The sequence below is a fragment of the Cryptomeria japonica genome, chromosome 8 (genome assembly GCF_030272615.1).
Source record: "Cryptomeria japonica chromosome 8, Sugi_1.0, whole genome shotgun sequence".
Taxonomy (NCBI): domain Eukaryota; kingdom Viridiplantae; phylum Streptophyta; class Pinopsida; order Cupressales; family Cupressaceae; genus Cryptomeria; species Cryptomeria japonica.
This window is the reverse complement of record NC_081412.1, coordinates 700,662,576-700,679,411: the sequence shown is the minus strand read 5'-3', so window position 1 is coordinate 700,679,411 and position 16,836 is coordinate 700,662,576.

The window sequence follows — 16,836 nt, the reverse complement described above, 5'->3', positions numbered from 1 at the left end:
TAATAAACTCTTTACCATTACTGATAATGATTGATAACTAACTGTTAAACTAATTTAACAAAACTACTCATTAAGTGTTCATCAACATACATAAACTGAAAGTAAATCTAATCAACACATTAGAAACATTCACCACATGAGCACTATGTTTTTCATGTGGAAACCCAAATAGGGAAAAACCATGATGGGAATTGGTACCCACAAAAATTGTGCACTCTTTTCGAATGTGCCCTGTTAGGAGCCTAGCCCGGTTAGGAGCTTACAAAGATGCCTAGTTAGGAGAAGATCATGTTAGTAATCACTCAGTTAAGGGATTTATATGATGAGCCTTGGTAGGAGCTTTGACCTGTTAGGATAAACCTCATAAAAGGATTTAACACTCAGATGTTGAGCTATCCGGTTAAAGGATTTACAATGTAAGGCCTTTTAGGAGCTACCTAGTTAAGGGATTTTGACTGCTGCAACTATTAGGGAGCAACAATGAATGATATGGGTATAGCACTTAACTGCTTGCTTAATCAGATCCAATTCTGCTCCAAATCTACTACACTCTGGTAGATCTCTCACACTCTAGTTCAACTTCACACTCTTCTCAAAACCACCGACACAACAAACATTAACTAAACCAACAGAAATAACCTTTACAACTAGGTCGGTTACTAAACCCTAGATACATCAAGAATTTACAATACAAATCATCTTAGATCATATCAGATCATCATACAGATTATTACAACATTGTTCAAGACAATGTCAACTGTTGAGTGATCGTAACTCATCATAGTAACTCGATCTGATACAAAGTCAAACCCTTAGAACACTCTTCTAAGTGCTTCGTTGTTTCCCAAGAAATTCCATCTTCAAACTCGCCAAAATAGAAATTCCTCCATCTACGCGGGTTGTGCCACATCACCTCCAACATTTGAAGTTGATGTAGATTACTGCCAAACCAAAAATCATTATCGGTTAAGAGAATTCTTCACCAGTCCTTAAACCCTTCTTAAACCCTAGGAAAAATATAATAGAAATCATAAACATGACTTTTGGTAACCAAAAAATGATGCGTTTATGCTCAGATACATATTACAATGATACAAACTCACATTCCAAACCGTAACACTTCAATCATCACCAATCGCCAGATTTAATCAAAACATTTCCTCATTTACCAGTTAAGGTCGTAATTCCCAATTTCCTGTTTCTTTACCACTGAGCTCTTTTTGATAGAGAAAAAAGAATAAGATGAAAAAATACAACATAGTAAACATCAGTTCCCATCAATGACAACACAAATAAATAATCAAAGTCATCCAATCATGCAATCTCAAATTCTTCATCACAATGTCATCACAAACAATCCTTTACCAATTCAGTCATCATTCTTTATCTGCATTAGTTATTCCAATCATGCCAACATTCTCCCCCTTTGGCATTGATGGCAACACAAATATAAACACCAACATATTCAACTAAAATCATGTTGCTTAGTTTTGAAACTTCTTTGTTGCACTTCACTCTTTTGAAGGTTCTACTCTTCTCCACCTAGAAGTAAATCTTCATTTCTTCTCCCCCTTTTTGTTACCATCTTATCCTCCTTAGGCTAATATATTTCTTCTCCCCAATCATATTTCTTATTGCCCCCCTTTGACAACAATGCCAAAGGTGCATATGCATCGTCGATCATCAAATTTGTTGCTATTGTTTTCAACATTTCTGCAAATCTCATCTAAGATGCTCCCCCTGCGAAGTAGCCATCATTTCATCAATCCATAGTGAAAAGTGTTCAATAATCATATAGGATTGATGCATCTCCCGCATCCTAGTTTTTCTTGTGTAGGGGTCTGACCCCTAATTTGTTGGAAATGTGCCTCTAATTCACTTGACATTTGTTCATACTGATCAGGTTAACTCTTGTCGATGAAACAATGTGAAGGAAATCTGTGAGCTCTATCGGCATGACTCTTGCCAATGTATCCTCTTCCATCAGGGCTCGAAGGAGCAAGTTTGACGTTATCCCAATGACCCAACGAAGTTGACTTCGGTCATCAGGATAACTTTGGCTATTGGGAAGACTGCATCAGAATTGTGCCAATGACCCGATGAACCTATCTTAGGCGCTCCGGTTTGATATCGCCAATCGGGTTGACGTGATGAAGGCTACGCCAAAGTTCTGATGAGTCCACTCCGTTCTATCTTAGAGTGATTTTCTTATCAAGATAATAGTTTTGGGCATGAGCTGATGACCCAATGAGACCACCTTAGGTTATCAGGATAACAATGCAGATCGGGGTAACATCACCGTGTTGGTTCCGATGAGGTCTGCTCTTGGTTATTAGAGATCAGGATAACAATGCAGATCGAGGTAGTATCGATGTGTTGGTTCCGATGAGTCGACGAGGTCTATTCTTGGTTATTGGAGATCGAGGTAATAGTTCATGTGTTTTTCAGATGACCTGATGGAGTTGCCTTCGGCGATTGGCTCTACCGGTTGAACACTATACCGATGGCCGACGGAGCGAAGACCAACTGCGGATGTGAGATCGAACCGAGATAAAAAAAAGGTGAACTCTCAAACACTAAGAATGAGACTGTCGATGTATAGGAATATGAATCGACTCGACTCCCTGATGCATGTGGGATAATTGGTTTTCCATGAATGCAGACCAATGCAGGCAAACGGTTAGACTTCAAGCCATTGGTGCAGTTGCTCAGATGAACGGTCGACCAGTTTGGTATTTGAACCCAAACGTGAACCGAATGTAAGCTTACAAGTTATGATAGCTATTGAGTGATCTGTAATTGTGGTTTGATCCAAGTATTGTTTGTTTAATCTGGAATGATTGATTGATAGAGTGGAAAGGAAGTCTGCAGACTGAACTTTATTGTATTTGACATACTTATAATAAAGTTATTTTTTGTTGGTGGTGGGTTTTTCTCCCAAAAGGGTTTTCCCACGTTAACTTTGTGTGTTCTATCTCTGTGTTGTTTAATTGTGTATGCTCATACTTGTGCCATATTGTGTAAAAGCTGAAAAATTGTAAACACTAGTCTATTTTCCCCTGCAAATTAAAATTAGGGAAGTGAATTTCCACACTTTCTTTCCTTACAAGTGGTATCAGAGCTTGGCCCATTTTGTTATCCTTGTTGGGTAGGGTTGGTTTTTTGTGTCAGTTCTGTTTCAATGGGAGTCTTGTAGTGCATCTACTTGTTTTTTTTACAAATTAAGATGGTGAGCACCTCTGGGGCACATAGACATGGAGAAGTTTAATGGTTCTAGTTTCGAACTATAGAAACTCAAGATGGAAGATTTGCTAGTTGATAGAGATATCTGGGTTGCTATGAATGCAACTGCTATGCCTACAGGCATGAAGCAAGAAGATTGGGATTTAGCCAATCGGAAGGAAAGGGGTCTAATCAGGCTATGTCTTGCTGATTTTTTTCTATTGAACATCCATGAGGAGAAGACTACACATCTTCTCTACAATAAGTTGGGAGATATTTATCAAGGCAAATCCTTGGTGAATAAACTTTTCTTGAGAAAGAAGTTGTACTCTCTAAAGATGGATGCAAGAACACCATTGACAGACCACTTAAATGCATTCAACATGGTTCTTGCATAGTTAACTTCAGTTGGTGTGTTCATCCAGGAAGAAGAATATTGCATGTTGTTGTTGTGTTCATTGCTTGACTCTTGGGAACACTTAGTGATGGTTGTCGGTAGTACTATGACCCAGTTCAAGATGGATACTGTGGTTAATACTCTTTTGTCAAAAGAAATGAGAAAGAAGTCTTCTGAGATGACAAAAGATGCACTCTCTATTTGAGGAAGACCAAAGGACAAAGAAAAGAAGAAAGGAAACAAGTCCAAGTCTCAAGAGAATTAAATCTCCAAGCAAGAAGTCAAAGGTGAAGTGCTGGAACTATGGGCAGAAAGGGTATACCCAAAAGGATTGCAAGGAGGAGAAGAAGAAGAAGTACTCTAACACTGAATCTTCTCAGAGTGATGCAGATTCTTTTGTAGCAGCCCTGGCACTACCTACCTCAAATGACACCTAGTTAGTAGATTCTAGCGCATCTTTTCACATGACCTCCCACAAGGAGTGGTTCTCAAAGTATGAACCATATACTAGTGGGAAGGTATATTTGGCTAGTGATTCTACGTTGGAGATTGTAGTGAGAGGTAGAATTAAAATTCAATTCCTATATGGTAGAGTGAAGGGGATCAATGGAGTTCTTCATATACCAGGTCTGGCAAGAAACCTTCTCTTTGTAAGTAAACTTAATGATGCTGGAGTACAAGTTACATTTGTGTCTGGTTGTTGCAAGATGACTAGAGGTTCCGTTGTATTGGCAAAGGGTGATCACATTGGTACATTGTATAAGTTAAATGTTGAACCTATATGTTGTAATGTAACTTATGAAAAGTTTGTTATGACAACTGAAATGATGCATAATGCTAATTCATTGGAAGCTAAACTTCCTACTGAGAAAACAATGCTCTGGCATAATAGCTTAGGCCACATAGGTGAAAAAGGTTTAAAATCCTTGAAGAATAAGAATCTGGTTGAAGGTCTGGATGATTGTAGTTTTGAGTTTGATTTTTGTGAACACTACATATATGGAAAACATAGCCGAGTTCAGTATTATTCCAGTTCTCATAAATCTTCTGACATTCTGGATTATGTTCACTCTAACGTGTTTGGTCCAGTGGATGTTCCTTCTCTATCTATGTCTAAGTACTATGTATCTTTTGTATATGATTATTCAAGAAGGGCATTTGTGTATTTTCTTAAAAGTAAATCAAAAGTGTTTAGTCGGTTTAAGGAATTTAAGAACCTTGTTGAAAATCAGACTAGGAGAATTAAATTTATTTATTTCTTTCAGAATTAAATTTATTTAAATGCAAAATTCCTTTTAACAAAATAATTTTTTAAATATTCTAAGGCGAAACGTAAGTGAGTAAGGCTCCTAGTGTGGAAACCTGGCTCTGATACCAAAATGTCATGCCCAAAATTTAGGGCAAAAAACGGAACAATTTTTTTTTTTAAAAGATACTAAATTTAATTAACAAGCACACTCTTGCGACAAGCGTTAACGAAAATTTCATTAATAAATTCGAGCTCCTTCTGAAACGAACGAAGCATCGACAATCTGATATAATTTAATTGCGGAAAAACCTACTGGTTTAAATTCTATCTCCAAAAGGTATTTAATTTATAGTTTTATTAAATTAATCATACTAAAAATATTAGGGGAGATATTTTAAAATTTATTTCCCACTATGACTATAAAGTCTTAGCAATTTTAATTAATTTCTCCTTTACAATTTTTTTTTTTAAACCAATATTGTGTACATGTAAAATGCACATATATACATATAGATTATGCATATATTTTGAATATCCATAATTTAATTTCTTAAATCAATTAAACTAAAAAAAAACATACATATATATTCATATATATGTTCCCATATATATATATATGGAAACATATATATTATTATATATATATTCTACAAATATTCCAATATTTTAATCCTAATCTCCTAAATCCATTTCAACTTGCTAAATATTACCACTTAATTTCCTCAACCCTAATTAGGGTTCTAAATTCCTATTTAACCACTACCTAAACCCCAAATACATATTATTTTTTTTTTATATTTTAAAAAAAAACTAAACTTCCCTAGCCCCTATTGGGCTAGGGTTTAACCCATTCTTTTTTTTTTAACAAGAGAAGATTTCATGCCGGGCCGAAGAGTTAACAAGCGGCCATGATTACCAAGCTTGCCGGTCGCTGGGGTTTCAAGTGGAGGCTGGCCGCGCGCACCACTGTGTGAGCTCACAGTGGCGCTGCGGCTCCACTGTGTGCCCACACAGTGGGCGCCGCTAGCGGCTCCCCACTGTGTGGCCACACAGTGGCGGCCGTGGCCGTCCACTGTGTGCCCACACAGTGGGTGCCGCAAGCGGCTCCACTGTGTGTGCACACAGTGGGCGCCGCGCGGTCGTCCACTGTGCGTACACACAGTGGAGTCCGCGGGGGCCCCAAACCTATATTTTTTTTTAAATTTTCTTTTAAAATTTACAATAACATTTATTAATATATATATATATATATATATATATATAAATATATAAATATATATATTTATATATATATATGTATATATATATTTATATATGTGGTATTTTCATAAATTTATAAGCTTAGATAAAAAGATAAATTTAAATTCTAAATAAAACTTATATATAATTTAAAAGAGAATTATTACATGCAAAATTTTAAGCTAATAAAAATAAAGGAAAAGATAACCTTAAGTTAAATAAAAAAAAATTTAATTATATATATATATATATAAATATAAATATATATATATATATATATATATATATATATATATATATATATATATATATATATATATATATATATATAAATTAATTTAAATGCATCGATAAAACAAGCTTCTAAATCAATGTTTAACAAAAACAAATACAATTTAAAGTATTTCACAAAGATACATTATACGTTTCTTTTTTTTTGTAATAAGAAATCCATTAACATGCTTTTTTTTTAAAATAGATTATTCACCTAAAACAACTTCTCTTTCCATCTAAAATACTTATAAAGCTTTCAGCTTAAATAAACTTCTATTTGACTTAATTAAAATATAGGTAAAAATCTAAATGAAATCAGACTTTTTATTTCTTTCATAAAACAAGAAGCTTTGCATGCATTACTAATTTGCTTTTCTTTTTCAATTATTCTAGGAGTAAAATCAAGTCTTTTCTCTTTCTTTAAAACATTTCTATTATATACTACCAAATTTACAGCAATGTTTTCTCTGAACAGTCACAACAATAAAACTTCAAATCTATTATTAAAAAATTATGACTTGCTTCTCCTTTCTTTTGAATTGAGGCATTTATTCACAACAACTTTAAAACAACATCTGCAACTGAATTTAAAAATCTTCAAATTCCATCTTCTGAATAACTTTCATGAATTCCTATCCTCTTTCCTCTGGATTTCCTGCATAATAGAAAACACAAAACTAACCACGGAGTGCTCACCTCCCAGCCTAGGCTAACTGGTAGCCACCCCCGAGCTCGGAGAACCAATTCCTAGACGGGTACAAACAGGCAAACACAAAGAAACACAAAACATACAAATATTTCAGACACATTCCCAACCTGGCTTTCACAGCACCACACTCTGGTGGTGAACATTTTCAAAGGGTGGTAGTGGACCAAATACCCTGAGGAGAATCTGCAAGTATGTAATAACAAGAAGCCACCTCATGGCACAAATAACACATCAAAATCTCAACCCCATAATTCCTTATGCCCCCCAAAGGCATTCTAGCCTTATAACCCTCCTTATGACCCCCATTGCACAAACAGGCCATGCAGCAAGGGTCACACAAAGATCCCTTGTGATCGCTCTCTAAAGAGAGTCTCTCACTTGAGGGCTGTCACTGCTACCACCCTCAAGATCCTCTTCCCTCCCAAGAGAAAGAGGGATCTTGAGAAAACTCTCAAAACACATTCATTCATAACACAAAATCAAAAGATTTTCAAAAATTCGTTTTCAAGAATACAGATTTTCTTATTCAACAACTTTCAGAAAGAAACAAAAACAGGTCATTAAAAGTAAAAATGAAACCAACCTTAATCTGCCCAAAGGTTATACTGATATCTGAAGAAGAGCTGCCCAATCCACAATTCTTTATTTTCCTTAATCAATTTCTTTATCCCATAACATTATTTTCCAAATTTTCTTCTGTCTCCAAAAATGGAGAGTGGGTGATTAACCAGCTATTCCCAAAAATCTTCCTTAAGAAGCTCACTCTCTGAGTTCTCACAAGATTCTAAAAAAAAAATCAAAAAAAAGAAGAAAGAAAGCAAAAATGCAAAAAGACTTTCCTTCCAAGAGGGAAAATCTGGATTTGATTTCACTTCAATTTTCAATTTTCGCTCAACTCAAAAAAAGCCAATTTTTAAAGCGTTAAAAAGATCATAATAAAGTAGAAACTTGCCTAAAATTACCCCTAACCCCTAGGTATACCTTATGGGCTTCAGGAAACCCTAATAAACTACCCCTAGGAGTTCATTTAACCCATTTTAAACCCCTCTGAAGTTTATTTTCGGGTCAAACATAAGTTGACCACACCAAATATTATATTCTCAAAAATATCTTTTTGACAACACATTATTTTATTTAAAATTAATAATAATTAACACTTTCCCATCAAGAGACAAGATAAAATATTAAAATTTAAATCCACACGTGTCAAGTGACACTAATAAAATACTTTTACAAAAATAAACATGAAATTGTCTCTTGAGGTTTTTACACAATAAATTTAAATAACACATAACACATATGCAGCATATACTGATACGAATAAAATACAACACAAATGGGGTGTTGTCTCTCCATATAGACAAACCCTGGCTTTACGAACATACATAAGTCTAGGTTTGATTCTCCGTAATTTTTCCATGGTCACATGGTAAATTTCCTGCGCATCTCAATTTACACATTAGTACTCCCAAATATTCATATAAAATATAATTCAATATTATAACAATGCACATCATTACTTGCATACAATTTTCATCTGCACAGATTGAATACATCTTTTGTCAAGCAAAATTCACATAAGCAATTTTCATCCCAATTCACATAAACTAAACATACATCATAGTTCTATATTCAAAGTAAAGTCCTGCAAATTCATTAACGACATCTATCATTGCAATATCATTCTATCTAATAATCATGTAGTGTTCTATCTCATAAAGCATGTAAGTAAAACATCAATTCATAGCAATGTTATCCAATATCCTGAAGTCATAAAAGTTCTAAATCTCAAAATGCATCAAAACAAAGTATCCATAGTAGTCTAAAATATAAAATCCACTGAATGTCAAACTGAGTCGAGGTGAGGCCTCACATCCTCCCCCTCTAGGCATGAACTTCCTCCTGGAGTTCATCAAAGAGGTGAGGGTACTCTGATCTCATACGTGCTGCGTCCTCCCATGAAGCCGTAACCTCATCATAACAATCCCACTGGACCCTAACCTGGTCCAGCTCTCGACCTCGAAGGGCCAATGTCCGGCATGCCAAAATGCGAATGGGCTCCAAAGCTAGCTGCCCGTCCGACTCCACCTGCAAGGCATCCCAATCTAAAATGTGAGACTCATCAAAGATATATTTTCTCAAAACTGAAACATGAAACACATCGTGGATGCGTGACAGGCTAGGTGGCAAAGCTAAACGGTAGGCAACTGGGCCTATTCTCTCCAGAATCTCAAAAGATCCTACAAAGCGAGGTGCGAGCTTAGAACCCTTTCCGTAACGGATCGGACTCTTATGCGGTCGCACTCTCAAGAAAACTCTGTCACCAACCAAGTAACTACGGTCAATCCTCTTTGCATCGGCATACTTCTTCTGTCTATCCTGAGCCTCTCTGAGACGCTGCCTAATCAAATCCACCTGCTGTTCCATATCCCGAACTAACTCAGGACCAATAGCAACTCTATCCTCTATGCGATCCCAACTCAAGGGCGTCCTGCAAGGCCTGCCGTATAATGCCTGGTAGGGTGGCATCCCCAAAGAAGTGTGATGCCCATTGTTATAGGCAAACTCCACTAAGGGAAGATACTCCTCCCACCGGGTCTGATGATCCATGACGTACATACGAAGCATATCCTCTAACACCTGATTGACTCTCTCTGTCTGACCATCTGTCTCCAGGTGATAAGCTGTATTGAAATTGAGATTTGTGCCCATAGCTGCCTGTAATGACTTCCAAAAGGTAGAAGTGAAAAGAGAATCCCTATCAGAAATAATCTTGCGGGGTACGCCATGAAGTCTAACAATGTCTCGCAAGAATACCTGTGCTACTGCAGGAGCTGTGAATGTAGTACGGACTGGTGAAAAGTGAGCTACTTTGGTCAGCTTGTCAACTGTCACCAAGATAGCATCATGGCGACGAGAAGACATAGGGAGACCAATGATGAAATCCATGGATATAGTATCCCACTTCCACTCTGGTATAGCATGAGACTGAAGCAACCCACCTGGATGGCGGTGCTCCGCCTTTACCCTCTGACACTCGAGACACCGAGCTACTATCTCAGCAATGAGCTGCCGCATTCCCGGCCAATGATACAACTGCCTCAAGTCTGCATGCAACTTCTTAACCCCGGGATGTGCAGCATAAGGAGCTCTATGAGCTTCCGAGACAATGAACTCTCTCAACCCTCCGGAGGAAGGTACATAAATGCGCCCTCTGTGGTGTAACAGTCCATCGAACTCGAAAGAAAAATCCACATATTTCCCTTCTAGTGTGACCTGAGAACGTAACACCTGACAAACCTCTGCGTACCAACCATCCTCTGACAAGTGCCAAAGTATACGGTCCCTCAAGTCTGTGCCCATGGATATGGTGCAAACCTCATGACGTCTCCTACTCAAGGCATCTGCAACTACATTTTCCTTTCCCTTGATGTAGTGAACGTCAAAATCATATTCGCACAAAAACTCCATCCATCTCCTCTGACGTGCATTAAGGTTCGGCTGAGTGAAGATGTACTGAAGACTCTGATGATCTGAATGCAACTCAAAGTGATGTCCTAAAAGGAAGTGTCTCCACCTCACAAGTGCATGCACTACTGCTGCGAGCTCAAGGTCGTGAGTGGGATAATTAAGTTCATGAGTCTTAAGCTTCCTAGATTCGAAAGCTATGGCCCTACCACCTTGCATAAGAACTGCCCCTAAACCCTCTAAGGAAGCATCGGTACAAACCATGAAATCAGCTGAAGGATCTGGTACAACAAGGATAGGAGCGCTAGTAAGTGCCTTCTTGAGTTCCTGAAAGGCCTTCTCGCACTTCTCTGTCCACTCAAATTTCTTCCCTTTACGCTGAAGAGAGGTAATAGGGTGTGCGACTCTGGAGAAACCTTCGACAAAACGTCGGTAATATCCTGCTAAACCCATAAAACTCCTGACCTCTGTCACACTGGTAGGCGCTGGCCATTCCATAATAGCCCTAATCTTTGATGGGTCAACTGAGATCCCATCACCGGAAATAACGTGTCCAAGGTACTTGACCTCAGATCGAAAGAAAGCACACTTCGATAGGCTACCAAACAACTGGTTATCTCGCAAACACTGCAATACCTGTTTCAGGTGCTCCTCATGCTCCTTCTCATTCTGAGAATATATCAATATATCATCGAGGAACACAACAACAAAACAGTCCAGAAAGGTACGGAACACCCCATTCATGAGACTCATAAAAACTGCTGGGGCATTCGTAAGTCCAAAGGGGACTACGGTAAACTCATAGTGACCATATCTAGTGCGAAAAGCGGTCTTGTGGATATCACTTTCCACTATTCTCAACTGATGGTATCCTGACTTCAGATCTATTTTGGAAAAGACTTTGGCACCCTGAAGCTGGTCAAATAAATCATCAATTCTAGGCAAAGGATATCGGTTCTTGATGGTTACTTTATTTAGCTGCCGATAATCCATACACAATCGGAGAGATCCATCCTTCTTCTTAACGAAGATAACTGGTGCACCCCACGGGGATACGCTAGGACGGATATGACCCTTCTCAAGAAGTTCCTCAAGCTGAATTTTAAGTTCATTAAGCTCATTTGTGGTCATTCTATAAGGTGCTCTGGAAACTGGCTCGGCTCCTGGTACAAGGTCTATATGAAAATCAATCTCTCTGCGGGGAGGCATTCCCGGTAACTCTGAAGGAAATACATCTGAATATCCTTGAAGGATAGGATGGTCATCGAGCGATGTTTCCTTTTCCTCCTCTTCTCCTCTGTCACTGATAGTGATAGCAAAAAGCTGGCATCCCTTCCGCATGCTCCGCTTGAGCTGCATTGCGGAGATCATACGAAGAGACACGGGCCTCTGAATCCCGGTGATAACTATGGACGAACCACGATCATCCTCACACTCGATCTTTTTCAGGTGGCAATCCATCTTGGCTCTGTGGGCATAAAGCCAATCCATGCCAAGTACGATTCCATAAGATCCAAGTGGAGTCACTCTAAGGTCTACTACCGTGGTGGTCTTGCCAATCTGCAATTGACATGCCCTAACCTCTGATTCCACTGACACTCTAGCCCCTGAAGCTAATTCCACTTCCCAACTGACACCCTGCCTAGTTGCCACTAGCCCGCAACGCTCCACAACCAACGGAGATATAAAGGAGTCAGTAGCTCCTGAATCAAACAAAATAGATACATTGTTACCTCTGATCATACCTGAAGATTCGATAACCGTGGCCTGATGGTCGGCCTGGCGGTTGTCAACCGCTGCGAATACTCTATGGGACCTGCCCATATCACCGACTGTCGGCTCTGAAGCGGCCATCCGCTGACTCCCTGCTACCTGTCCCCGAGGGCAATCCCTCGCCAAGTGCCCCATGGCTCCACAAGTAAAGCAAGCACCCCGTGCCTGGAACTGGGCACCCTGAGGCCTAGAAAATCCCTGACCTCCTGTCCTACTGGATCCGTTGTACCCACCCCTGGAGGACTGCTGAGTCCCCGCCGACTGTGTGTACTGCCCCTGTGCTCTCTGATCACGTTTCTGTCCCTGAGTCTGCCACTGCTTGGGCTTGGAGCCCTGCGGATACTGTGGAGGCTTCTGCCTCTGGTTCTGTGGTGTCTGTTGTGGAGGAGGGGGTTTGGAGAACCCCTGAGAATTTCGGTTGTTCCCCTTCCAATGAGGTTTCTGGAATCCATAAGTCTGAGGTGCGGGGTTTCGGTTCTGATACCGATCCCTATTGTCCTGTGGTCTAACCTGAATTTCCTCGGCAATCAGTGCCTTCTCTACAGCAACCCGAAGGCTCTCTGGAGCGGACATCCTAACAGGCCCGGCTATACCGGCATTCAATCCCCTGATGAAGTGGTTTACAAGAAGTTTCTCATCCTTTAGATAATCTACATATGGCAACAACTCAAAGAATTTACTCTCATACTGGGTTACTGACAAGCCTTTTTGTTGGAGATCATGAAATTCGTCTATACGACGCTGCCTGAAATGCTCTGATAGGTACCTCTCCCGGAACCTCTCGGTGAATATCTCCCAAGTGAGTGTATCAGGAACTAATCCGCATTTGTACTCTTCCTGTCTCCACCAGGTGGAGGCTGTTCCTCTCAGAAGATGAACTGCAACACGTGCTTTCAAGTTGCTCTCATAAGAACGCAACGCAAAGCACCTCTCAAGACTCAGAAGCCATGCCTCGGCCTCTACTCCATCTGTAGAACCTCCGAAGGATGGTGGTTGGAGGCGCATGACCTCCCTGATGAGATCCCCTGGATCTCGACGACCTCTCTCAAAATAGACTGGTTCCACCGCAGGAGGTGGTCCTGGCATATGCACTGACTCTGGCTCATTACCACCCTGACTCTCTACAGGATTCGGAGCTGGGCTCCTGCTTCGTTCTCTATCAACAGATCTATGACTCCCAGAGTCATGACTCCTAACCGGAGGGTTCTCTGCTGGAATCCTTTCCTGAACAATGCCAATAAGATTCTGAATGGCTGCTAGAAGGTCATGGTTAGGTTCATTTGGCTGTTCGGGAGGTGCTCCTGGGTTCTCCTCTGGAACCGATGCCTCCCTCTCTTCTTCATCGTGAGCTAGGCGCTCACGTCTAGGACCCCGTCCGCGCTTGCGAGCTTGTCGCGTCAACGGAGGCATCCTAAGAGGAAAATAATACAAAACAATTAATTTATTTCTTTTAGAATTAAATTTATTTAAATGCAAAATTCCTTTTAACAAAATAATTTTTTAAATATTCTAAGGCGAAACGTAAGTGAGTAAGGCTCCTAGTGTGGAAACCTGGCTCTGCTACCAAAATGTCATGCCCAAAATTTAGGGCAAAAAATGGAACAAATTTTTTTTTTTAAAAGATACTAAATTTAATTAACAAGCACACTCTTGCGACAAGCGTTAACGAAAATTTCATTAATAAATTCGAGCTCCTTCTGAAACGAACGAAGCATCGACAATCTGATATAATTTAATTGCGGAAAAACCTACTGGTTTAAATTCTATCTCCAAAAGGTATTTAATTTATAGTTTTATTAAATTAATCATACTAAAAATATTAGGGGAGATATTTTAAAATTTATTTCCCACTATGACTATAAAGTCTTAGCAATTTTAATTAATTTCTCCTTTACAATTTTTTTTTTTAAACCAATATTGTGTACATGTAAAATGCACATATATACATATAGATTATGCATATATTTTGAATATCCATAATTTAATTTCTTAAATCAATTAAACTAAAAAAAAACATACATATATATTCATATATATGTTCCCATATATATATATATGGAAACATATATATTATTATATATATATTCTACAAATATTCCAATATTTTAATCCTAATCTCCTAAATCCATTTCAACTTGCTAAATATTACCACTTAATTTCCTCAACCCTAATTAGGGTTCTAAATTCCTATTTAACCACTACCTAAACCCCAAATACATATTTTTTTTTTTTATATTTTAAAAAAAAACTAAACTTCCCTAGCCCCTATCGGGCTAGGGTTTAACCCATTCTTTTTTTTTTAACAAGAGAAGATTTCATGCCGGGCCGAAGAGTTAACAAGCGGCCATGATTACCAAGCTTGCCGGTCGCTGGGGTTTCAAGTGGAGGCTGGCCGCGCGCACCACTGTGTGAGCTCACAGTGGCGCCGCGGCACCACTGTGTGCCCACACAGTGGGCGCCACTAGCGGCTCCCCACTGTGTGGCCACACAGTGGCGACCGTGGCCGTCCACTGTGTGCCCACACAGTGGGTGCCGCAAGCGGCTCCACTGTGTGTGCACACAGTGGGCGCCGCGCGGTCGTCCACTGTGCGTACACACAGTGGAGTCCGCGGGGGCCCCAAACCTATATTTTTTTTTAAATTTTCTTTTAAAATTTACAATAACATTTATTAATATATATATATATATATAAATATATAAATATATATATTTATATATATATATGTATATATATATTTATATATGTGGTATTTTCATAAATTTATAAGCTTAGATAAAAAGATAAATTTAAATTCTAAATAAAACTTATATATAATTTAAAAGAGAATTATTACATGCAAAATTTTAAGCTAATAAAAATAAAGGAAAAGATAACCTTAAGTTAAATCAAAAAAAATTTAATTATATATATATATATATATATATATATATATATATATATATATATATATATATATATATATATATATATATATAAATTAATTTAAATGCATCGATAAAACAAGCTTCTAAATCAATGTTTAACAAAAACAAATACAATTTAAAGTATTTCACAAAGATACATTATACGTTTCTTTTTTTTTGTAATAAGAAATCCATTAACATGCTTTTTTTTAAAAATAGATTATTCACCTAAAACAACTTCTCTTTCCATCTAAAATACTTATAAAGCTTTCAGCTTAAATAAACTTCTATTTGACTTAATTAAAATATAGGTAAAAATCTAAATGAAATCAGACTTTTTATTTCTTTCATAAAACAAGAAGCTTTGCATGCATTACTAATTTGCTTTTCTTTTTCAATTATTCTAGGAGTAAAATCAAGTCTTTTCTCTTTCTTTAAAACATTTCTATTATATACTACCAAATTTACAGCAATGTTTTCTCTGAACAGTCACAACAATAAAACTTCAAATCTATTATTACAAAATTACGACTTGCTTCTCCTTTCTTTTGAATTGAGGCATTTATTCACAACAACTTTAAAACAACATCTGCAACTGAATTCAAAAATCTTCAAATTCCATCTTCTGAATAACTTTCATGAATTCCTATCCTCTTTCCTCTGGATTTCCTGCATAATAGAAAATACAAAACTGACCACGGAGTGCTCACCTCCCAGCCTAGGCTAACTGGTAGCCACCCCCGAGCTCGGAGAACCAATTCCTAGATGGGTACAAACAGGCAAACACAAAGAAACACAAAACATACAAATATTTCAGACACATTCCCAACCTGGCTTTCACAGCACCACACTCTGGTGGTGAACATTTTCAAAGGGTGGTAGTGGACCAAATACCCTGAGGAGAATCTGCAAGTATGTAATAACAAGAAGCCACCTCATGGCACAAATAACACATCAAAATCTCAACCCCATAATTCCTTATGCCCCCCAAAGGCATTCTAGCCTTATAACCCTCCTTATGACCCCCATTGCACAAACAGGCCATGCAGCAAGGGTCACACAAAGATCCCTTGTGATCGCTCTCTAAAGAGAGTCTCTCACTCGAGGGCTGTCACTGCTACCACCCTCAAGATCCTCTTCCCTCCCAAGAGAAAGAGGGATCTTGAGAAAACTCCCAAAACACATTCATTCATAACACAAAATCAAAAGATTTTCAAAAATTCATTTTCAAGAATACAGATTTTCTTATTCAACAACTTTCAGAAAGAAACAAAAACAGGTCATTAAAAGTAAAAATGAAACCAACCTTAATCTGCCCAAAGGTTATACTGATATCTGAAGAAGAGCTGCCCAATCCACAATTCTTTATTTTCCTTAATCAATTTCTTTATCCCATAACATTATTTCCAAATTTTCTTCTGTCTCCAAAAATGGAGAGTGGGTGATTAACCAGCTATTCCCAAAAATCTTCCTTAAGAAGCTCACTCTCTGAGTTCTCACAGGATTCTAAAAAAAAAATCAAAAAAAAGAAGAAAGAAAGCAAAAATGCAAAAAGACTTTCCTTCCAAGAGGGAAAATCTGGATTTGATTTCACTTCAATTT